This window comes from Macaca thibetana, chromosome 2 (genome assembly GCF_024542745.1).
Source record: "Macaca thibetana thibetana isolate TM-01 chromosome 2, ASM2454274v1, whole genome shotgun sequence".
Classification (NCBI taxonomy): domain Eukaryota; kingdom Metazoa; phylum Chordata; class Mammalia; order Primates; family Cercopithecidae; genus Macaca; species Macaca thibetana.
In genome coordinates, this window is record NC_065579.1 from 16,426,743 (window position 1) to 16,451,821 (window position 25,079).

Here is a 25,079-nt window from a genome sequence, read left to right on the forward strand (position 1 = left end):
TTTCATGCTTTTGATTGAATCATCATTTTAGCCCTGAACTTTTGAACTACTTAACAACCCATAAAGCTGTCCATTTGAAATCCTCTGATGTTCAACTTGAAGCCTGGCCAGTACAATCCCCTCAACACATTTTTATCATTTTTTTATTTTTCATCCCCATGATACATAATTGTATAGGTAGATATTGGTTGTGGATGTATCTGGTGTGGGATGGTGATAGATTTTTAGAGATGAACAAGGTTAATATGTTGTTTTGATCCTGTAAATAATTCTTTTCAAGTTGCAATCTTGTAAGTTTTTTTGAAACATGTGACACGTATTTATTTGTGGTCAACAGTTGGAGGAGTGAGGCAGCTATCACTGACTTAGGATGATTGAAAATCACTTTATTGAATCCTGTGATAACCTCACAGAGTTTGATTCCAAATGGTTGCTGCATAGGAAATATCATTGATCAAGTTTAAAATTTGTTATAAGTAAATTTTGTGGGTGATAGGATTATCCTTCCACACTCCACTCCTCATCTCTCATCATCAAACAGACTATATCTCCTTCCAAGAATCTGTAGAATAGACATTTTTTTTCCCCTTTGAATCATGACCTTTGATTCACTAAATCTTAGAATAGTCTTTAGGAGTCAAATGACCACTCCCCAAACTGGAGTGGTTGTTTAACTTGCCAAGCATCACAGAACTTAGGTTGGCACAAAATTGATATCTGGACTTGCTTTCTCCCAAGCTAGTGCTCTTTCCTTCTTACTGCACCATCTCCTATATTGGGTAGGATTCTTTCAGATGCAAATAATAGGAAACCCTACAATTAATACTCAAATAGTAATAAATTGAAGCCTGGGCATGGTGGCTCATACCTGCAGTCCCAGCATTTAAGGAGGTCAAAGCAGGAGGATTACTTGAGGCGAGGAGGTCAAGACCAACTTGGGCAACATAGACCCTGTCTCTACAAAAAAATATAAAAATTAGCCAGGCAATGGGGGTACGTGCTGATGGTCCCAGCTACTCGGGAGGCTGAGGTGGGAGGATTGCTTGAGCCTGGGAGGTTGAGGCTGCAGTGGGCTGTGATCACACCACTGCTTTTGAACCTTGGTGACAGAGTGAGATCCAGTCTCAGAAAATAATAGTAATGATAATATTAATTAATTTTTGCACAAAAGAATTCTGGAAGTAGGTGCTTCCAGGTCTGGTGCAGCAACTCATGATGGCCTCAAAGATACAAGTTTCTTCCATTCCTCCTCCTGTTTATCATTATGCTTGTCATTTCATGGGGACAGCATCATAGCTGTATCCTAAATATTGCATCCTCACAACATATCCTTTAAAAGAAAGGATGGGAACCCTTCTCAAGACACTTTTTGAGGCCGGGTGCAGTGGCTCACGCCTGTAATTCCAGCACTTTGGGAGGCCGAGGCAGGGGGACCTTGAGGTCAGGAGATCGAGACCGTCTTGGCCAACATGGTGAAATGCTGTCTCTACTAAAAATACAAAAAATAGCTGGGCGTGGTGGAGGGTGCCTATAATCCCAGCTACTTGGGAGACTGAGGAAGGAGAATCACTTGAACTTGGGAGGCGGAGGTTGCAGTGAGCCGAGATCACGCCACTGCACTCCAGCCTGGCAACAGAGCAAGACTCTGTCTCCAAAAAAAAAAAAAAAACACTTTTTGTTTGGGAAGCGAAGCCCCTTAGTACACTCCCCCTGTTATCTCACAGTCAGAACTAGATCACACACCTACTCCAAGACCCATAACTGGTGGTGGGTCACTGGATTTTCATGAGCCACCCTCCCTGGCTATGGAGCGTGCCTTACCTGAGATCAAAGGGATCTCAGATCCCAGAGAGACCAGAATTGGGTTTTTGTCAGCAAGAGAAAAGAGGGTATTGGCTTTTGGGTAGTGGTAGATTGTGTCTGCTGTACCCCTGATCTACCCCAAGTAGGTTTTCTTCATGCAGGGGTCATCTTCAGCCCCACAAGACTTTTCTGACCTGGCCGTTTCATCTCATAGACCTAATTCTTTGAGGGAAGACACTATGTGTGATTCTTCTCTGGAAACTCCACAGTATTTAGGAAAGTATGACACACATAGCAGATACTCTAAGTATGTAATGAATGAATGTGAACGATGAGGTTCATTGGTAGTGTTCATGACTAAAGGGCATGTTTCCCTCTTGTTCTCATCTCTGTGCTCCTCCCTATGACTTCCGGGAGTTCCATTAGAAGTAAGTTTAACCTGTTGAGTGGCATATGACTTACGTATGCTGCTGTGATGAAAGATGCATCCATGGCCACTGTCCTGGAGCTCTCCAGGCAGAAGATGCTTCTGTGAATTGGTCCATTCCTCATCAGTGGCCTTGATCAGCTATCTAACAGGTGCTAAGTGGTTGTAGTTACACGTGGAATTATTTTTGTGGGAGGGTCCCTGATCATGGGATAGAATTCTTACTATAATCTTTTAGAAGAGCTGCTGAAGACATTCCATTTAGATCCTCACACTAAAGGAATAACCAGTGGTTTGATTAGCCGGATTTTTTCTTTTTCTCTTCTGACTGTTGTTGGTCTGGAGGGAAAGAAGTTCATCCTTCAGACAAATGTAGAAGATATGCCTCCTAGCTATCAGACCCTCAGGACTCACTGAAAATCAGAAAGAGCCAGACGGTTCTTATACTTAAAAATACATTGCTCCTTCATCAGTTTGTTCTGTGTTCCAGTATAGTAAGACAGTGATGATTTATCTATGCAATTATTTTATTCACTCAGCAGATATTGAGCTCTTATTATATAGTGGGCATTGAATGGAGCCCGCCCTTAGTTTAGCAGGTTTTCATAACCCAGTTTATTAGCTCTGTACATGTTTCATAATAGTTATAATTATTCTGTATATCATGAGATTAGCAGCAAGAGAAATGTCTCCTAGCCAAGTGACGTTTCTACGGTTAGTACCCTAAGACTGCGTAGGTCCTGGTGTCATGTGGTTGTGGATCTACCTATGGCCCGTGGCAATTGAGATGACCATCTGTGAGATGACGTGGAATTTGAAGATGTGCTTCTGTGGTTATCTCGTAGGCTATACCGCCTCCTATGGTTAAGAGCTCCTCCTGTCTGTCTTGCAAAACAGCATCTTTCTGCCCTCCTTCCTTCTCGTTCTTAGCAACTCACAATGTCATCATCACACGCAAGCCTAAGCCCTGCACACGTTTTTCAAGAACTTGTTCGACTTGGTTTCTGGCAGCTTTCATGAGCTGAGTACAAGGCATGATAGTATATTTTTCTGTGTCCTTTTGGGGGATTAATTTCAGCTTATGCTCATTTTTCAAGGATTTTTTCTTTCCTCCATTGCCTTTCTCTTCCTCTCTTCCTTTTTTGTGGGTTGATAATAAGGTTTTGCTTCTTGGGTGGGTGTTGTTTTTATAAGAGAGGAGGGGAATATAGTGGAAGGTCTGAAATCATGCCTTTGCTATGGCCAGTAGGATATGTGCTGGGGCTTTTAATGGGTTCCGACACTGGACTGAGGACTGAGAGAGTCTTTGGCAGTGGCCTTAGGAGTGTTCACGGTGTCGCCTTCCTTCTCTCCCCTCCCCCGAGGCCTGTGTGGCTTTGTGACGTAAACACCCACCGGAGTGCTGGGGAGGTAGCCACCTTGGGTTTGCCAGCTGTGAGCTAGAGCCCTATGAAAAAACTAAGCACCAGGTGGTGTAATCTCTTCTATCCTGCAGCAGTACTCAAGGGATTAAGCGCTTTGAAACTGGTGAATGAAAAGGGCTTAAAGCCCTGCAATGTTTAATCTGGGTTTTCCCTCCTCTTTCCCCTTTTCTCTTTTCCGTTCATTCTTGTTGCCACAAAGGGAGAAAGTCAGGTCTGAACCAGAGGTGAAGAGTTGAAGAGATTGTGGCGATGTGGTACGAAAAGTTTTAGTATTCTGTTGTTTGGGGGTATTTAGTCTCACCCTCTAAACATGGCCCTAAATTTCACAGCTCCCTCTGCTTCCTTCTCACTTGCCTAGTTCTATGAAATTATACCAGTATAAATGAGCTTTTCACCATCTGCCTGGCTTATATTTGTATTTGCCCACGGTGAATGACTATTTTAAAAGTGATTTATTTTCTGGCCCTGATGACGCTCACTTTCTAAAGATGAAAAGTCAACGCTCAGAGATTTATGATCCTGGGGAAAGAATGTTATGGGAGAAAAGAGTAAAATATTTCTCACATCTACTTTGGGCTTCGCCTGACTTAATCGATGAGTTCTTGTATCCCTTTTGTAATTTGAATTGAGTTTTGTAGATGGCTTACGGCTCTATGCATTGCAGGGGCTTACTGTGTGCTAAATAATAATTGTAAATTTAAAATTCTTTTGGTACTGATGATGGATGTGAGCCACTAGGGGGAACGTTTGTGTGTGTGTGTGTGTGTGTTTGTGTGTATGAAACAGAGCAAGTGAGTGAGCCATAGAATTGTCTTTAAGTTCTGGCAGTGTTTTTCAGATCTTATGGATGTAGGAATCAAATAGCCATTCTGTAGTTCTTGAAAGTACTGTACCAGCAGCTGTTTGGCTATCCATCCAGTCCCCAGCCACACCGGGACTATAGCCTTCCTCACCCCTGAAGATACTGGAGCAGGCCGGACCACGGCCATGGACTCCATGAGGTGCCCTGTGGAGCTGGGTGTCATACGGTGCTCTGTCACCACTGCCTTTTCTCTGTCTCAGACAACAATGTGCTCCTGTCCCTCCCAATCTCCACCCTTTACTCTGTCATTCATCATCTACAGCCTGTGCTGGATGGTCCTCGTGTCACATAAAGTTCTTTCTATTAGCTCTAGTGGTCCCATTAAATGACCACATTACCAATAAGTATAAGCAGAGTGGTGGACATACAGCCGTGCGAAGGAGAAGGAAACTGTAGCTGTTTTGGAAATGAACTTAAATGCAGTCGAGAGCAGTGTATCAATCCTGAAAACCCTGGCAGTGCTCTTTAGATTGCTCCAAATCTCCATTCTCATTTTTCTTGATCATCTCATCAGAATTGCTTTTCTTTAAAATATGTAAGAAATGTATATAACTTTGTTAATATTTACAAATTAATACTGTAAGAGTATCAAATCTTAAGTTATTTACGGTGAATGTATTTAGCCCACATTATGGGTTTAATACAGCTTTGTAGGTTACCCTGGAAACCCCCAGGAATGATGGTCATTTTTTGGAAAATGTGTTTCAGATTCCAAATATCTTCTTTTTACTAGCTTATGTACTAAAATGCAGAGCCAGCTTGTAGTTCTGACTTTAAAAAAAAATATGTGTATATATAGTGTAATTCAAGGAGAAAACTACTCCTTTGAAGGATGTGAACTTTTCTTATAGAAGATTGATACTAATTTCATGTATTGAATTGAGAAAAGAAATGGAAGCAAGAGGGACTTACACTCATGTTTATGTGGCTCTTAAAAATTCCATTATGATGAGTTTTTAGTGCTAACACATTTATTTAGAATGGAATATTATATAGAAATTCCCATAATGGGAAATCCTTGCCCATTTTAGATATTGCTGTGCTAGATCAGTGGTCCTCAAGCAGATGAGTGGGGACTCTTGTGCCCTGCAGACATGGGGGGCAGGTGCTCACGACGGTCATTGACTAGGGCTTATGAGAAGCTTTATAAACTTCACTCTCCACCTCACAAAAGCCAGGTTTTTGTTTATATCATCTGAGAATACAGGTTCCTTGATGGACGCAATCAATTGATTGGACGTAAGATACAAAATCATAATGAAAACAAGAGATTCTGTTTTTGATAATTTGGCTGTTAAGAAGAGTTTAAAAAAAAAAAAAAAAGGTCCAAGTCCCAAGGGTCTTTTGGGGAAGTGCAGTTAAATTGTTGCATTTCTAGGTTGGTGAGAATGAGGTGAATAATCAGCATTTGGGTCTCTTTAAGCTGTTTCATGATGGGGGATAGGGATTAACATGGTGTCTCTCTGGAGCCCCAGCTATGGAGTCTGACAAAGCACTTTGAACCCAAGCTCTTTCAATGATTGCCTGTAAGAATGTAAGCATGTGAATTATTAATGGTTGTATAATGGTATTTCCTGATGAAAATGTTGTAAACATTATATGAGATCATATATCACCAGTGTCCTGCTCAATGCCTGGCACTCAATAGTAAGTCCTTATTAAAATTGTTCTTTGGCCGACCTAGCTTATCTTTATTTGTAGATATGAAGTATATTGGGAAACACTTAAGAACATGTGTTGTCATGCTATTCTGGGCTAAGCAAGATTCATTTATCTTTTGTTTGTCTTCCAAAGGAGTAGTCTGGGTGTAAATAATGACATCTGCCATTTATATAATGGAGCATGGTTTACAAAGGGCTTCCACTAATAAGTTATTCAAATATGGCTTCTCCACATAGAACTAATTTAATAATCATCAGGCTAGTTCTGTTGCTGGTGTCTTGCCTGGATTTTCTCTGAGGAAGTCCTAAAATCACCTGGCATGGCCCCAGGTCAGTGAGCATCCACAGGTGGGAAGCCCAGGTAGCTGATTTTCACAGTACATCCCAGGCTGGTGCATCAGCGGAAATCTGTATATATGGAAATAAAGGAAATATAAGTAGATCATATTAGATTCCTGTTGCTGCTGTAACAAATTACCACAAATGTATTCTCTTACTGTTCTGTTGGTTAGAGCCTGACACAGGTCTCAGTGGGCTAAACTTAAAGTGTTAGAAGGGCTGTGTTGCTTTCTGGACGCTGTAGGGTAGAATCTGTTTCCTTGGCTTTCCCGGCTGCTAGAGGCTGCCTGCATTCCTTGACTTGGGCCCATTGCTCCATCTTCAGAGCCAACAGCATTGCATCTCATTGACCCTGCTTTCATAGTCCCATCTCCCTCTGACTTCCCTCTTCTGCCTCCCTCTTCCACTCTTAAGGCCCCTTGTGATTACACAGAACTCACCCAGATAATCTAGGAAAATCTGTTTTAGGATCAGCTGATTAGCAAACTCAGTTCCATTTGCAACCTTAATTTCCCATTGCCATGTAACCTAACATATCAGGACTTGAACGTCTTTGGCCCTTTTTTTTTTTTTTTTTTTTTTTTTTTTTTTTGAGACAGAGTCTTGCTCTATTGCCCAGGCTGGAGTGCAGTGGCGCAATCTTGGCTGTAGGTTCAAGCAATTCTCATGCCTCAGCCTCCCCAATAGCTATGATTAGAGGCAGCCACCACCATGCCTGGCTAATTTTTAATATTTTCAGTAGAGATGGGGTTTTGCCATGTTGCCCAGGCTGGTCTTGCATTCCTGAGCTCAGACAGTCCTCCTACCTTGGCCTCCCAAAATTCTAAGATTACAGGCATGAGCCACCACGCCTGGCCATCTTTGGGCCATTTTCCCACCTACAGCAGCAGGGGAGTTGACTGGCATTCACAGAATACATTACATAGAGCATGGAGTTAAAACTAGGCTCAACCTCTGGCTGGTGGAAATTAAGCAAGTTGTTCTATTCCCTTTGAGGAAAGCGGTCAGCTCAGCTGGACTCATTATTGGAAAATAAGTGCCTGGCTTTGCTGTTTATACATAGTGAAGCCTTTTCAAACTTGCTTTTCCCAGGCTGCCCCTGCCTTTACCACTCCCTTCCTCCCTGTACCTCCCAAGAGCCTCGGAATTCAGCCGGACATGAAACCATGATGTCTAATTTCTTACAGTTTCTACAGTTCATGCTTTGGCAGTAGTAGGAGGATGATTTTTAAAATTATCATAAAACAGCATAGTTATTGCATTAAAATACAGTAGAAACCTATAGGAAGTCAGACGTAAAAACCCCGTATTTCCTTTTGATGCCACCTCCTTAGAAGGAGCTACTGTGTGTCTCTTATGGGAAATTTGTATAGCAAACATATATGTATTTATTTATTCTTTAACTTTTTTTATACCAATAGAATCACAGTATGAATAATGTTCTGTGGCTTTTCAATTTGACAGTATATCTTAGGTATCTTCACATGTCAGTATGTAGAGATTGTTTGCATTCTTTTGAACAGCTACAAAGCCATTCCAGTCTATGAATATATCTATGGAGTTATGTGCTATATTTTATTTAACTAGTAATTTGTTTAACTAGACCCTAGGAGTGACATGTACGTTGTCCAGTTTTTCATTATTATAAATTGTCCTCTACACATACTGTGTACACTTACAGAAATATATCTTATATAGGGAAACTTTCCAGCAGTGGAATTTAACTGAAATTCAGTTAACAAATGTGGGAATTTAAGGTTTGATAAGTATTACCACGTTGCCCTCCAAGAGTAAGCCAAATGTATACTTTCTCAGCATTGTGTGAGGGTTGCTATTCTGTCTCTCACCATTAAGGAATGAATGTCAAACTCTTATTTTATTTCCAGTTTATTTTTAAGATAAATGGTATCTTGTTTTTAATTTCCTTCTTTATAATTATGAATGAAGTTAAGCATATTTTCACATTTATTAGCCGTTCGTATTCCCTTTGTCTTTAACATCTTGTTCATAGTCTTTGCATATTTTTCAGTTGGGTTATTGGACTTCCTAAATAATGTTTTCTAAGACTTCTTTTAATATACCAAGCCAGTGAATTTTTAATAATGTGGAGCAAGTGTTTTTCCACCTTTTGGGTGCATTTTTCGAGGTAAGAAGCAGTAACAACAATCATGATTATGTCCCTGCTGTAAAATTTTTTCTCATGAAGAATCCCTTAGCTTGAAGCGTTTTGAGAGTCAGATTCCCCTTACATCCTTTTATAATTTAGCATTACTTTAAAATTCAGCTCCAGGATTTTATGTGCTGCTGTCTAGGAACACCCACTGGAATGAGCCAGCAGGTGATTCTGCGTGTGGGCTGTTTTGTAGGGATGAACAGCAGCTTTGGGAATGTACACTAACTGATATATATACACATTTATCCTTCCTGGCAACATCATCTAGCAAGACTCTAGCAGTCCTCTTATTAAGAGAACTGCACCATGTGGAGAGGTGGTTTTTCTACCCTCACTTTCTTGCTGGTCTAGGTCCTTGCTTGAAAACAAAGTGAAAATATGGAGAGATGCATTCCATGGAGGTTCTGATTTGGACCTTCCATCCCATCCAGGGTCTGATGTTACTGGTTTTTAATGCAGTTTTATGCAGGATACTTGTCAAGTTGAAAAAAACCAATATATTTATTCCTTAAAAATGAAACACTTAATGACATAAAAACTTTTTAAAAGAAATTCAAAGACATTGAATTAAGTATAGCATGATAAAATATTCAGTTAAATATCAATTTCCAATAAAGTGTCACATACTCTGTTTTTTGAAACTTTTGAAACTCACATGAAGGATGCGTTTCATGATCCTGTTTTATGAAAATGGGATGAAGATGTGTTCAGGAGTAGAGAATTCTGTCAAAATCTCTAAATTGACAAATTCTCTAAAGTGACAGAAAACCTAGCTTGGAAAGTCATCATGAAGTTATTTTATGCTACAGAAATGGAAATTCTGGGGCCGGGCATGGTGGCTCACACCTGTAATCCCAGCACTTTAGGAGGCCAAGGCAGGCAGATCACGAGGTCAGGAGATTGAGACCATCCTGCCTAACACTGTGAAACCCCGTCTCTACTAAAAATACAAAAAATTAGCCAGGTGTAGTGTCACGTACCTGTAGTCCCAGCTACTCGGGAGGCTGAGGCGGGAGAATTTGCTTGAACCTGGGAGGCAGAGGTTGCAGTGAGCCGAGATCATGCCACACTCTAGCCTGGGCAACAGAGTGAGGTGAAGAAAAAGAAAAGAAAGAAAGAAAAAAAAAGAAATGGAAATTCTGTGCAACAGAGTAATACAAACAAAAACTAGAATATGTAGTATTTAAAGGATCGTAGGTCCTACCTGAGCACAGTTATGTCTTAAAATTCACCTTCTTTTTGTGCTAAATGTAAGAATCCCACTGTTCTGATTATTAATAGTGCTACTACCTACGGTTTGTGTTACCCCAGGATGATTACAGCTATCTCACAAATTTCCCCTGGAAGTTTTCAGTGAATGAAGCATTTGAGAGTAGGACAAAGCAGAGCATGATAATGTGACAGTTTTTAAAGTAGAGGACATAGTGAGCCTTATTTGGATTTTATGGCAGTGGAATAATATAAAGAAAATATGAATTGCTGCAATTACCCTCTTACATCCTGAATATCATTTCACATCTGAGTAAAAGTACAGGGAAACCTTTTAATATCCTATGTCACTGTGGCTAGAAAAATGGACACACATAATGCAAATTAAAGAGAATAGAAAATGCTTGCTGTTTGGACCAAAAGATATTGAGTGGGATGTAGAGATTGTAGCTTTATAATGGGGCATTATTGGTGCCTCCTCATTGTGGAATTAAGGGCTGTGGTAGTTTTGCTCTTGTTTTATTTCTTTTCTTTTAGGAAATGCTAGAACCTGTTTTCTGCTAGATGCTTTCTTCGTGGTTTGTTAATATTTACAGAAATCAGGACAGAATAGGCATATACCAGATTTGTCTTTAAGAAAAATGAAAAGAATAAAACGTGAGCTTTGGGTTGTTTCTGATATTCCTAGCTCTTGATCTGCTTGTGGTACCAAATCACTGGTTTGAGAGTCGGAAGATAATGATCCAGAAACTACCTATTGAAGCAAAACGGGGTGGACTTGCTAGTTTTTATCCCTTAAAGACTTGCTACTCTGTATGTATTGATATGTGCCTGGCACAGGGAAAGTCCTCAATGAATGTGCCTTCCGTGTGGCCGAGAACATTATAACATTATCAGAAGAGTTCTTAATGCATTTTGCTTTTTCCATTATTCATGATGCAGTCCCTTTTGGCCTGCAAAGAACAGTAAATGCCTCTTGCTTCTAATGACTTGTAAATCAAAACTGTTCTGTGGTTTGCGATGCGCTTGGTTATTTCCTTTGTGTTATCGTACGCTTCGGAAATTTCCATCGGAGGGTATTAGTTGGGAATTTCCAGGTGAGAAGCATAAATGATTCAAATGGACAGATAAAATTGAAAGCTGGAGTTGAATGACTGCCTGGTGTGGCCACTGATGAAAATACAATCACCCTTATCCAATCAAAGTTGATAGTTTTCCGAATCTGTTTGGGGGCCATCAAATGAAATTTCTGGAACCTTGTCTAATGTTGAGGAATACAATTTTCTTAAAGTTGTGCCTACACAAGTTTATGAGAAAAGTTGTCCATATGTCTGTGTTTGGTTTCCCCTAGCATCTAGCCCAGAACCATCTCCTCACTGGCCACCTAGGACTGGGTTTGGAGAATCCGAGGGGCTGGTAGCACACTGCCTGCGCTGCTCCCCTTTGGGAGCCAGGCCCCTATCACGTCTGCTACTTTCCTCTGCTGTTCCTTGCAGCGCCCGTGGCCGGGGATCATTAGAGCAGACCTTCTCAAATGCTAGGGGGCACCAACATCTGCTGCAGGGCCTCGGGGAGCAGGGAGGAGGAGAAAGGGAGTTGCTGTTCACTGAGTATAGAGTTTGCTTCACTGGATGAAAAAGTCCTAGAGATCTGTTGTACAATAACGTTATTATAGTTAATATTCCTGAGCTGTACACTTAAAAATGGTAAAACAGAAAAATATTAAGTTGGATATAAAGCGATACATGTGTCAAAATTCATGGTACTGTACAATAAGATTTGCATATTGTACCAAGTATAATTGTATTTCAATTAAAAGAATAAACCAACCAACCCCAAACCAGACAAACACTGGTCTCTGCCTTGCCCCCAGAGTTTCTGTGTCTGTAGGTCTGGAGGGGGGACCTAGACTTGCATTTCTATCCAATTCACAGTGATTCTGCTGCTGCAGGTCCGGGGACCACAGTAGACCTAATTTAGAACCTTTCCGTGCTGCCACTCTGCATTCCTGCAGTGCTTTACATGTTTTCTTCTGTCCCTGCTGTAGAGTTCAGGCCCACAACTGCATAATTTATGGGTAAAGCAAGACAGTCTAGCAATTAGTGGCATCAAGTGTAGAGTTCTGAAAGAATCACTGACGTGGTACCATTGACTTGAGTCGTGTGTTTCTTTCTGAATAAAGCCATTTACCATCTGCAGATCAGAAGAAATCCATCACCCAGCACAAAGCATAAATCAATAATAATTTAAACTGTGGATCTAGAACGCCAGAATTCTAGTCTCAGCATGTACCCGTGCTTATGATAGAAGCAAGTCATAGGTGGTAGAATTGCTTTCAGTTTTTAGGCACAGAATCATTTTATATTGGCTACCGCAACTACATTATTCCTTCATCAGTTTGTTTTTGAAGTGGAGGTGTTTGTAAAATTGTTCTTTGGTGTTTCATCAGGAATTTTAGATTTTGAAAATAATCTCTTCCCACTGAACTTTATAGGACCAAGAAGTTAAGGAAAGATAGGCATGGCAGTAACATTCGAGTGATCCCAGTAAAACTTCAACGTGGGATTTAGAGGAGGGGGGGAGTGCTCCTGCCCAGATCGTTAGAGCCAGCATCGTGGCGCCAATGCTGTTCGTACAGGTAAATAACAATTGGTGGAAGGAGTAGAAATGGATTGGGAGGCCAGCAAAAGTTAGAGCACCACTCTCCAATCCAACTTGCTGCAGTGAGGACAGTGTTTTCTTTCTATGCTCTCCAATATGGTAGCCACTAGTCTGAATGTGGTTAGTGCTATCAAGGAACAGAATTTTAAATTGTGTTTAATTTTAATTATTTTAAGTAGCTAAGTGTGACTGGCACCTACTGGATTAGACAGGGCAAGTCTAGAGAGTAGGGTGAGAAGTGAGTATGCTGTCCTCAGTCTAGCCTAGAGGAAGTTGAGGAGGGGAGGGGAGGTATGGGTCAGACTGAGGAAGCCCAAAGTACTGGCTGAGTAGACATTTTCGTCTAGGCAGTGGGAAGCAATTGAAGACCTTTTTTTTTTTTTTTTTTTTTTTGACACAGCCCTCAGGAGATCCTGAGAACATGTGCCTGATTGAAGACTTCTGAACAGAGCAGTGGGTGTCTGGGGAAGAACGCTCTGGTGGTGTGGTACAAGACAGTGTAAGAGAAGGAGTCTGGAGCGGAAGGATGAGCTGGGAGGCTGGCAGGGCCCTACATTTATGTGACCAAAGCCTAGGGTGTGGTAGCAGCAAAGATGAGGAAAGGAAGGGATGGTGGGCCAGGTGGGTCTCTGGATGGGAGGGGACCGGGAACTTGCAGGTCTCAAGCCTGGGTGACTAGGATGGTGCGCAGAACAGGAAGGGCAGGATGCGGCTGCTGGGCTCCTTTATCGCATGCAGGCAGGGCTGAAAGGAGGGGAGCAGAGATGAGAACAGCACTTCTCCCAGCTGAGTGCCACCTGCCCATGTGTGTCGTCTTAGCTGTTTTCTATTGCCCATCGTGTTTAGTGGAATAATTGGATCTGCAGACAGTTTTGACTGGTCCATTTTGCCTCTCACTCCACCCCGCTGCCTCTTGTGCTTTCTCTCTCTCTTCCTTACCTGCCGGCTGCCAGCTCCCTGCCTTGCCTCTGATTACTGCACCCCCGCAATAACTCACTGTTTGATCTTCCACATACAGGAACTCAAAACCCAACTACTGTCTGCCCAGCAAGGCTGCAGGGTCCGGGGTGACCCAGGCCATGTCCTACACTGATTGTAATCCTCCTCCGCGCCTAACACAGAGCCTTACGTGTATATTTACCCAGTAGAGGAGAAGGAAGGACGTCAAACATTTCACTACCACCCCCCAGTGTGTGTCGGTCTCCCTCACGCTGGACTGTGGCAGGAGTCTTCCAAAACTGCCCTCAGTGCCCGTCCCCCCTGTGTGCAATCATATCGTTGCTTGCTTAACCATTCATCTTCTAGGGCCTGAGTTCTATTACCCAGCCTCCTCAGAATCTTCAGCAGTTCCTCATTTCCATAGGGGAAAGCCAGCTGTTTATTTCCTTTACTTATGCAACGAATAAGTCAATGTCAGATAGTATTTTTGTTGATAAAGCCACAGCAGCTAGCAAAACATTTTGGTCCTGCTTCCTGTGAGCTGACTTTCTGCAAGGGGGAAGAGATGATAAATACACATATAATACAGTTGAGAGTGATGAGTGCTGCAAGGAAAAGCAGAGCTGAGGAAGGAGCAAACCATGGAGAGGGAGGAGAGGGAGTGGTGCTGGCCTAGACGGTCAAAGGCTGCTGTGGTGAGGGGACATTGGAATTAAGATCTGTGTGAGGCCGGGTGTGGTGGCTCATGCCTGTAATCCCAGCACTTTGGGAGGATGAGACGGGTGGATCAGGAGTTCAAGACCAGCTTGGGCAACATGGTTAAACCCCATCTCTACTAAAAATACAAAAATTAGCCTGGCATGGTGGTATGCACCTGTAATTCCAGCTGCTTGGGAGGCTGAGGCAGGAGAATCACTTAAGCCCAGGAGGGGAGGGTTGCAGTGAGCTGAGATTGCACCACTGCACTCCAACCTGGGCAGCAGAGTGAGACTCTGTCTCGAAATAAAAAATAAATAAGTAAAATAAAATGTAAAAAGATCTGAGTGAAGTAAGGGGGAAGTGGATGAAGAAGACCAATAAGAGCAGGTGCAAAGGCCCTGAGGTAGGCCTCTCCTTCACGTGTTCCAAGAACAGAAGGTGGCTGGGAGGGGTGAGTAGGGTGAACAAGGAGGGGAGTGTGATCAAGCGAAGAGTAGAGAAGTCGTGGGGCAACATCGTGTAGGGCCTCGTGGATCGCAGTCAGGACTTTGACATTTAGTCTGAGTCAAGAGGGGAGGGCTTTCAGCCTAGGAGTTATATGATCAACTTTATGATTTAAGATACCTTTCAGCTACTGTGAGGAGACGTAGACTGGGAGGAGGGGCAGGAGACTGACGGGAAGCTGTTGCAGTAATTAGGAGAGAGAGGTGATGGTGGCTTTGCCAGGGTGGCTGAAGTTGTGAGAAACAATGAGATTCTAGATATAATTTGCAGAAGTTGCTGATGGATGTGATGTGGAGCAGTGCATATGCAAGAAATTAAAGTCAAGAATGGTGCCAAGGCTTTTGGCCAAGTGGTTAGAAAAACAAAGCTGTTATTTACTGAGATGAGGAGGATCATATTTTGGAGCTATTAATTGAAAGGTCTGTTTTAGACACAATAAGTCTGGGATGGCCATTAGGTGATGTGTTTTCACTGCTGTAACAAATGATTATCGACTTATTGATTTAAAACAACACTAATTTATCATCTTACAGTTCCGCGTAAGAATTCAGACACAGGTCTCAGTGGGCTAAAATCAAGGTGCTGGCAGGGCTGCATTTCTTTCTGGAGGCCCTAGGAAAGAATTTGTTTCCTTGGCTTTTCCAGCTTCTAGAGGCTGCCCACATTCCTTGGCTTGTGGCCCCTTTCTTCATCTTCAGAGCCAGGAACGTTGCATCTATATTCCTCTTTGTGACCACAGCCTGGAAAGATTCTCGAAGTTTAGGGATTCATGTTTTTACATCGAGGCCACCTCAGCAATCCAGGTTAATCTCCTCATCTCAAGGTCCTTAACGTAATCACGTGTGTAAAGCTCCCCTTGTCACTTAAAGTGCCATATACACAGGTTCTGGGAATTAGGACGTGGGCAGGGGTCTGCTATCCTGCCCACCTCGGATAGCTAAGGGGGGAGATGTTGAATAGGCCACTGGGTGCACAAAGCTAGAGTTCAGGGGAGAAGGCTGAACTTGAGATACACACTTAGGAAATAAATATTTAGAAATTATTGAAAGCTGTTGGATCAGATGGGCTCTCCAAGGGAATGAGTCCTATTATAAGGCCAAAGCCCTGTGCTTGGCCTCAGCTACACTTCCCTGCAGTAGGGTTCTCTTCATCCCTGACTGGCATCATTTCTGCTGTTGGACTGTCCCCTCTTTCTCTTGGCTGCTTGAAGCGCTCCTCTTTGGTGACACCCCGCCCAGAGTCTGCCTTCTCTGTGTGAGCCCCTCTGATCACCCTGGCCACGCCCTTCCTCCTGGCCTTTGCTATTTGATTTTGTATCATATACCTTTTCATTTATTTTTCTATTTTTGATGACATTGTTGAGATATAATACACATGCCATACAATTTATCCATTTAAATTGTACCAACCATTTGGTGGATTTTAGTATATTTGCAGGTATATGTCACTGTCACCACAGTCAATTTTAGAACGTTTTCATCACCTCAAAAACCCTGGACCCTTTAGCTGTCACCCCCGTTCCGCCCGTCCTCACAGCCCCTACAGCCACTCATCTGTGTTGCCTGTCTTGGATGTCTGATAGACGTGGAATCACAACACATAGCCTTGTGTGACTGGCTGTCCTTTTAAATCTAGATTTTTGTCCTTGCACACTCAAGTTTCCCACACTTTCTTTTTGGTTTTATAAATTCATTCCTTTTAAGAACTTACTGTACATCTGTTGTAAACCGCCCTTTGTGGTGGAATTCTAGAAATGAAGCCCTCAATTAGCTAGGATTCCTCCATCAAAGAGTTCCAATTAAGGTAAGCCAATAACCACATGGCCACTGCGTTCCCCTCCTGAGCCTCTGGCTGATGTTACTAATTGATCACAGCTTTCTTTCTCCTCAGATTTATAGACGGCCTCTACGTCCACCTCCACCCATGGCCCTGAGTAGCCAGCCCTAAATAATCAATTTTCCTTTGCCGAAAGAGGGCTGACATTTCTGGTCCAGTTGGAAAGTGGGTGTGCACTTGCATAAATCCACTTTGCTAAGTGCCAGAATGGGCATGTCCGAAGCACCTAGGGACAGATGGTAGGATTAAGTCTCCACCTCTGTGAAACGTGGTTGAACTAAGTCTCAAATGTTGAGTTGAAACTTACAGTCTGAAACTTACTAGTCTCCAGGGCTAGGAGAAAGAAAGATCCATGTACTCCTTCTCAACCAGAACACCGGCCCGTTGAATGCTGAGACCATATCTTAAGCAAATTTCTAGCTTCAGTATCTAATGTGGTGCTTTGTTACCTGTGATCGTTGGAGGTGGCTGAGGTGATAGTAACCCTTTCAGACTCAGTGCCTGCTTGCCATTAAACCTACCCTTATGCCTTTATGTCTAAACGCATTGTGTTCTCTCTTATCAGAGCTCCAGGAAGGCTAGAATGGGGTCTTGAAGGAGTTTCTTCCCTACCTTTCCTAGGCCTAGAGAACTTGAGTAGCTGTGGATGGCAGGTTCGAATAACAGGTGTGGATGGCTACTGCTCCTGTCACCTCCAAACCACAGCTGGTCCTCTGGGGTCGGTTGCTGGGATACTATCTCTGATTCACTGCATTTGCTGCTTTGTCTTTGTCTTGCTTAGTTCATACATTTGCATGTGACCTTGATTGAGACATATTTCAAAGTTCTCTGAATCCTAGCGTAGCTCCAGACCAGGGAAGGGATGCTTGCCTTGTGGTCAGGGCCCTGCAGCCCCAAAACCCTCAGTGGGGAAGGCCTAGCAGAGGAGCTTGGGTGGCATCAGTTCAGCTTTGAGAGGGAAGCTGCGGGGGAGAAGGGAGCAGCACAAGTAGGAGGATGCAGGAGCTTTAGCAGCAACCTGAAGTCAACATACCACTGTGTGCCCAGTGCGAACATCACAGGCCTCATCAGAGCATGGCTGTTTACCAAGCACTTCTTGTGTGCCAGCCACTGTGTTCATTGCTTTGCACGCTTTGCCTTGTTGAGACCTAGAGCAGGCCTCTGAGATGTGAGAGGTGGTACCATGTCCATTTTAGAGACAGGGAGACTGAGCCTTACAGGTGGGGCATGGCGTCTTTAGGATTGATCACCAGGACTATCTGCAGCCGGATCTCCATGCTTTTCTTTTATGCATCACTGTCTCCTAAAGCTGTGGTAGTCTCTGACTTCGTGGCCTCTTCCTTATCCTCACTGTGACTTTTATCCCAAATACTCATGAGCTTCCTGTGATCTGTGCTGCTTGTGCAACATCAGAATAGGGGCCATGGAGACCTTGGTCCCACAAGCATAAACAGCTTTGCTTTCAGGGTGTCTTTCAGAGCTCTCGGCCGTGTTAGTAATTCAGCGCTGGATTTGGTTTTAAAGTGCTAGCGTTTTGCTCATTGAGATGCTGTAAAGCGCCTGACACAGTGGCACTTAGCAGGCCCTCTGTGTTGTTGGGGCCCTGCCCTTTCCCTGCTTTTCCAGGCAGCAGGGCTGATGCTGAACTTGATTTGCAGCCTCTGGGATTCTGCGCGCTGGCAGTCTGTATTCACGCTGGCACACGCCAAAAGCTCCGCTGCAAAGTTGTTGCCTACCCCTTCCTTTGCCGCTGCTTCTTCCCTTTTCTTTTTTGTACTTTCTTTAGGTTTTCTTTGCTATTTCTTGATTTCTGTTTTTTCCTTTCGTTTAAAAATAGACTCTGGTTTCGGATCAGAAACGTAGAAATGAGACAAAGACATGCTGCTATTTCCTGCGAATGCTTCCCTCGAATGTTTTAAAGGAATGCCTGTTGAATCCTCTCCATATCATTGTTCCCTGTTATCTTGGCTGATGACAAATGCCCCCACTCTCTCCCCTCCCAAGAAGTGACTTCCTTCTGCCTTCCAGGGTGTGTTTTATTGAAAACTAACCTTTCTGCAGGTCGGCCCCTTTGCTCAGGAAGCGCATCTGTCCTTCCAGTCTATAAGAGCCAAGTGTGGTAAATGTGTGTGTATGTGTGGTTAGAGCCAGCCAGCCAGCTCATCCCCTGGGAGGCAGCAGGAGGATTGTGATGTCAGTGACGACAAACTCAGCATCTCCAAAAGGCAGCTGGGACCAGCTTGCTGTGTGGACATGCGTGTACTTGTACCTGTCAAGGATAAGATCCAGCTTCTCCGTCGGGTTCCCCTCGCAGTGGCCTCGTTGTTGAATCTACCTCCAAATGGCAAGATAAGGTCCCCTAAATTCGCTGGTGGCCTTTGAGGCACAGTTGGTTGCCTGGCTTTGGAAGTGGCTCCATGTAGAGGATAGTACATGTGCAGGAGCCTTCAACAGCTGCCCTGCAGCAGGGCCGAGGGGCACCAACTATACCAGACACCAGCTGAAGACATGTGTCCACAGCTTCTGTCTTCGGCATGACTTCTGACCAGAGTGGAACATCCACCCGTTCAGCTGAGATACCCTCTACCCAGCAAAGATGGCCTACTTTTGGAGAATTAGACACAGCCACCAAAAAGACACTTCCGGAGGAGAAATCTCACCTGTGCAGTATGTGGGAAGGACAGTAGGTTCATCAGGATCAACCATTTTGCATTCATATGACAAAACTTTCTATCTCTGTGTCCTCAGGGGAGATACTTTTTCCAAGCATGTAGTAGTGAATGCCTTGCCCTTGGTAGTCACGTGATATGAGTTTCTTACTGGAAATGGGGACAAGAAGGCCAAGTGAAATTTCCCGGACTGCTGGCCATCTTTGTATACCCTGGGCTATGCTGATGTAATTGACATATATACGGAGTTGGCCTGGATCTTCAGTTGTGGCTATGCCAGTTTTCATGACCTTTGCCTGTTAGATGGGGTTCTTAAGATATGAAATGTCACTGATTGTGAAGACACACTGTGAGGATTATGTAATGATGGTGATAATTTGGTTAACTATGCTGTACGTATTGGAATGAGAAAATGACTAGAGATGAAAGGGACTAAGTCCTTGGTTTTATGGATGCTGTACTGCAGCACTAACACTATTATTGTTAGAACGGAAGGTCAGGTGCAGTGGTTCATGCCTGTGATCCCAGCACTTTGGGAGGCCAAGATGGGAGGATCACTTGAGGGCCAGGAGTTTGAGACCAACTTTGGCAACATAGCCAGACCCTGTCTCTAATTTAATAAAAAATTAAATTTTTTTAACTGAAAAAAGATCTGAAAAATGGATTCAGGAATTGGTCCTTGGGCACTTGCTCCTCATAGACACTGAGACCCCGTGGTTTCTCTTCTGCAACTCACTGTGTTTCTTGATTTATCCCCTTTGTCTTCTACGTGCCTACTCTTCTAATCTCTCCATTCCCTAGCTTCTGTGTCTCGACTCCACCCTCTTTATTTCTCTAGAACCCCTTATTTCCTGACAAGCCAGCTTCTGTTGACTCTTTTCCCCTGGCAAACATAAGTATTCTTGCCCCCGTGGCCACTGTTCCATGTTATTGTCTGTTCTGTGTAGTTACGGAATTGAGAAATAATTTGTCTATAAGGGAATGTCATTCCCTGGTTACTTCTTTGCCATGCTGCTGTGTACCTGACAGTTCTCTTTTCTGAGGATATCCGAGCATGGTGCTTTGGGTCTTCTCACCTACTGCCTGCATTTCTGTGACCCTCAGACTACCAAATTTTTTTTTTGACGTGGCTAGATTTCCCCATAAAGATACTATCTAGATGTGTTTGGTCTTGTCACTCAGTGCCAAGGTTTTTTGGTATGGCTCAGTTCACCCCAGTGCCTCCTTGCCAAGTTAACAGTGTGTAGGGAAAGTTGCCAGGCTTTAAAAATGATTGAACTGCAATATGCTTGCTGCTAAAAGAGAATTTGATGTTCATTCTCTAGCTGGCTTTATTGTCTGTCGTTGCCATATAGGTTTTCAGGAAGGTTGCAGGTCACTGGAGCTCAGTGGGTGATGTTTTTCTGTTGTAGATATTGTCTATTTATTGGATACTTATTTACTTGGGCATGAGATGGCTTTAGGAATCCATCTTAATCCTTGCTAGAGTAGACCCTCCTACCCCTGCATGTCTGTGATTCCTGGTTTGGCACAGAAAAGCTCCCTGTCCAAAGGCAAAATGCACCTTTAATGGTTAGGCGATGGAACCACGCCGGCTTCTGCCATGATGTCTCAAATCTAACCAGTAAGGATTCAGTCCTGTGAATTAAGATATTAGGTTATAAGGCCGTGTACAAATAAAGGAGACGCTAGTAGATCAGACTGCTTGTGTTGACCCCCCCCATCTGAAGGCCAGGTCTAGGTTGAGAGAGAAGATAGATCACTGAAGCAAGAAGGATGGGGTGGGGTAGGAGTCCTCCGTCTGAGGAGGGGAAAGCAGGACTGAAGTGCCAGGAAAGAGAGTACCTTTGGGGACATGGGTGGGGTGAATGAAGCCTGTGACAGGGAAATGAGTGGACTCTGCAGACAAAGGTCTATTTCATGGTTTTTCCTGGCACGGACCCAAACTGTAGTTACATTACGTATATGTATTGAATAAAAAGATTGGCATTTCAGTTGTACTTGAAATTTGCATTTGTATTGAAGAATTAAGAATTTTGTTTAAGAGATGAAAGCAAAGCTAAATGTGTCTCCCACATTGGTGTCCCCATTGAGAAGACTGTTGGACCACACAAACCTAACACACATCACAGTTGTGCCTCCTGGCTTTGGCCTCGGTGGCGTAGCCCCATATACCTGCTTCTCCTTATAAGAAAGAAGCAGAGGCCTGCCATTAAGGGCAGGGTAACATCTGTAGATGCTGTGACTGTCTTGGATTAGACCGTTCCCAGCCCAAGAGCCCATCTCTCACATGATCTCAGCCTTTGGTCCTCAAGAGGCCGAGGTCAGTGAAGGGGCAGAGACCCCTCTAAGAATCCAAGGGGAGCTATGGACCCCTCTTCAGAAAAATGCCCAGACTTACAGTTTTTACATAAAATTTCAAGGATGGGGGTGAATATTTTAAGGGCTGTCCCTGGGGCCCAGGCCAAGAACCCTTGCTCTGGGCACAGGTCACTGTGGGTCACCAGGGAATGTCCCTAAGCCCCAGCCTGCCCGTGAAACTTTTTCCTGCCCATCGAATTTTCACTTATCATTCTCCCCATTTGCTAATAGGCACAGTTGCTTGATTTTTGTAGCACCATATGCCCTGAGGTGCTTGTGTGGTAGAAATATTGAGTCATAATTTCTGTTTTTATTAAAATCCTCATTTTTTCAAAGCCTGCTTCTCTTTAACACATATTTTAATTCCATTTTATCTTCAAGTTTACATACATTTTTGTGACTGGGCTGGCTCATTTGCAAAAATTTCTGGGGGATGGGGGATCTGAAGATTCTTCTGCTTAAGTCTTATAAATTCTCTCAGCATTATGAAATCATTTCTCACGTTCATGTTTTTCAGAGATGGGGGAACACTGTTCTGCCATTTTTGATGACCTTGAGACAGTTGTTATTGTTTTATAAGTGAAAATTTGCAGAGATTCAGAGAGGGGAGGCGTGCAGGGACTCCCAGGAGACAAGCGGGACTTTGTAAGAGAAGAGGGGTGTGGATGTGGATAAGCATGGGGACCTGATTATGGAAACCAGCACTTAGAGAGGGTGACAATTATCAGTCTCTTTGAATTCCACATCAGCGTAGTGGAATCAACAAACCCTTGACCCTAAAAGGGAAGGAGGTTTTGTGTCTTTAAAACTCCATCAAGACCTGTCTCTTCAAACCCTCCATTCCTTGCAGTGGATGCCTATGTGGGTGCTTTGTGGATGCCAGTAGATTGGCATTTACATTGCCATGGACCTATTTCAGACAGAGTTGACCTGTTGATTACTCCTACCTTTCCATCCATGTACCCCCAAGTTGGACCACAATGGGGGTTGGGGGGATCTTCTCTTTGTGCGGATGGACTGAGCTGCAGTGTGGGTGGATTGAAAGTGTCCTCTAAGATGTTTACTGTCAACATGGTGTATGAAACCAGCTTAACTCTGATTATTGACTTGAGGCTGGGTAAGGGAAGTTTTTACAAATCACATTGGGAGAAAAAGGGCAAATTCTCAGAGGCTGTGGGAGAGAAAACAGTCCTGGGTCCTTGTTTAAGATTGGGGCGTGGCTTGCTCAGGATTTGTGCCACCAAAGGGCAGTGTGCCAGGCTCCCATGGCCGTCCTTCCCTGGGCAGGACTCCAGGGCCACCAGTCACCCCGGATGACTCAGCTTCTGGGGCACCTGCGCCAGCCTTAATTTCCTCTGCTGCAGCCAGTGTCTTTGAGAGGAATCGTCAGACACAGAGGACATGCTGTTGATTTACAGTGGGGAAGACTGGAGGGGTTTGTGTTCACATTTATGTGTGTACTTAGTATCACGCGACTGGATCTTGTGAAAGACTTTCTGGCTACTGGAAGTCAGGGACAAGCTGGATTTAATCTTCGAGTAAGGCAGACAGCAGGAGGAGGTGTGGTCCCCGAAGGTCTGTAAACACGTCACACTGAGTGTAGCCGTGAGTGGGAAAGATGAGGATTTCCCTTGCACTGGCTTGTGAGCAAATAGGAAATCACAGCTTTAGAAGAATGAATCATTCTTTGCTTCATGAAGTTTATGGCAGCCTCAGTGGAGCAATTGATTTAGTATGCAGTCCATTCTTTGTGAGAACAGCTAATTTCAAGCAGAAAATAATTGCCCACGAAATGGAGCTGCCTTTCCTGTTGAGATGTTTAAGGACTTTGCAGCCCACCCCACCTGTTGGGTATACCGTGGTGGTTGGATTTCACTTGTTTTTGATTGTCCTTTTTCTTCCCAAAGTAGAATGCCCAGGCACTGCCCTCTCCTCCCCCAGCTGGTGCTGGGATGAGAGGAATTCTGCTAATACAGATTACTGCCCACCAGGTCACTGCAGAGGAAGTTGCAGCTGTAGCACCTTTGCCATTGGGAGGGATTTGTGTCTCAGCTCTCTGACTTCCATAGCGTAGACTGGAAATGGAAGCTCACAGGGAGCTGAGACAGCCACCCACTTTGAAACTGACCTGAGATCCAGAAGAGGCAAAAGGGAGGAGAGCCAGGAGGACAGGCTGGTGGAAGGGAGGCCCTACTAATCTCAGCGTTAGCCATTCAGGCTCGTAGCAGTGGTGGCCTTGGCAACAGCAGCAGTCACGCAGCAGCACGGGGTGTCATGAGGTGAAGCTGGAAGAGACCCTCAGGGCCACTGGCTGTAAGTGCTGGGCTCCTGTGTCCTTCTACCCCTAACTTCCAGTGTAGAATCAGGGTAACTCACAGCTCAGAGACTTCCCTCTGGCTTCGCTTCTCAGGGTTAGCACAGGTAAGGATTCCTCAATTATTTCAGCATAATCTAGCAAAGCAACTTGCCAGTGATGTCAGATAATACCCATTATGAGGTGGCTAGAGAACTGGGCACATAATGAAAGAAAACTTAGCTTTTGGCTGGGGGAATAGCCTGTGGGCTTCACTGAGACCTTCCCAACCATCTGTTTAGAATTGGGATTATTTCGAGCTGATTGAGAACACCTTAGGAGTATGTCTATGGAAAATGTCTATTTACGTTGAAGTTTTAAAAATGCCTACCCCAGGAGGGAAGGAACCACCATTATTACCTCTCTTTGGAATGTTGGAAAGGAATGGTCAGTGTGGGTATGTAAGGCCAGAAAGTTTTAAACACCTTGACCACTAAAATAACCTTTGTATGTTAGAAGTGCCTGTAGATATAAAATGATTCTGTCTAATGAGGTTAGTAAATTGTTCGTTTTTTGCATGAACGTTTGGACAAGTCTGTATCCTTTCATATTTAATTCCTTTGAGCTTCTGAATTTCTGTAGATTATGTCTGACCTGTTATTGATAATTGGAAAGAAATGTATAATGTTCTGTGCAGAGTGCTTTTGCTTATATATAAGCAAGCATCATAAGAACATAGGTAAATGTGGAGTGTGGAATGTGGAGACTTCTTTCAATAGAATGCTGAAGGCAATTTACCTTGTAGCCAGAGTTCTTAACACTTGGATATTGGAAAATTTTATGTGCGGTAATCCCCTTTCCCAGTTTAATAAGTTGCCTGTTTTCTATGTAATATGAAAAAATGGAATCGAGTGATTGAATTAATAAACTTGCATCGAGGAAAGCAGGGTCTGTTGGCCAGTGTGAATCCCAGTAGTATTATAAAGTTTCAGGAGTTTTGCCTTACATTTTCATTTGGTGCCTTCCTCCCTAAATTAATGCCAATTCTCAGCCTTTTCTTACACCTGATAGAGTGATCCTAATTGATTTGGATAGAAATAGTCTTAGAGCACATTTTTCCATAAATAATTTTAGTTACTCCCTGGATAATCCAACTTTTACTTATAAACAGAAAAATTTATGTTAGATATGAAGTGGCCTGGGTCGTGCAAGTTAACGG

At 43.5% G+C, this 25,079-nt stretch overlaps 1 protein-coding gene and 1 long non-coding RNA gene across 7 annotated transcripts in view; one reads left to right on the top strand and one right to left on the bottom strand.

The window, feature by feature from the left end:
* The window catches only part of OSBPL10 (oxysterol binding protein like 10), a 327,946-nt gene that overhangs the window by 262,997 nt on the left and 39,870 nt on the right, over nt 1–25,079 (top strand). The window lies entirely within an intron of this gene.
* LOC126948077 (uncharacterized) lies at nt 5,478–23,978 on the bottom strand. 2 transcript variants are annotated; one of them, XR_007723333.1, is made up of 3 exons: nt 23,696–23,978; nt 9,670–9,765; nt 5,478–6,585 (listed from the first exon to the last, which is right to left on the bottom strand). It is a non-coding gene; the product is annotated as an uncharacterized LOC126948077 (long non-coding RNA). The 2 variants fall into 2 exon arrangements; XR_007723334.1 differs by lacking the exon at nt 23,696–23,978 and adding an exon at nt 17,150–18,855.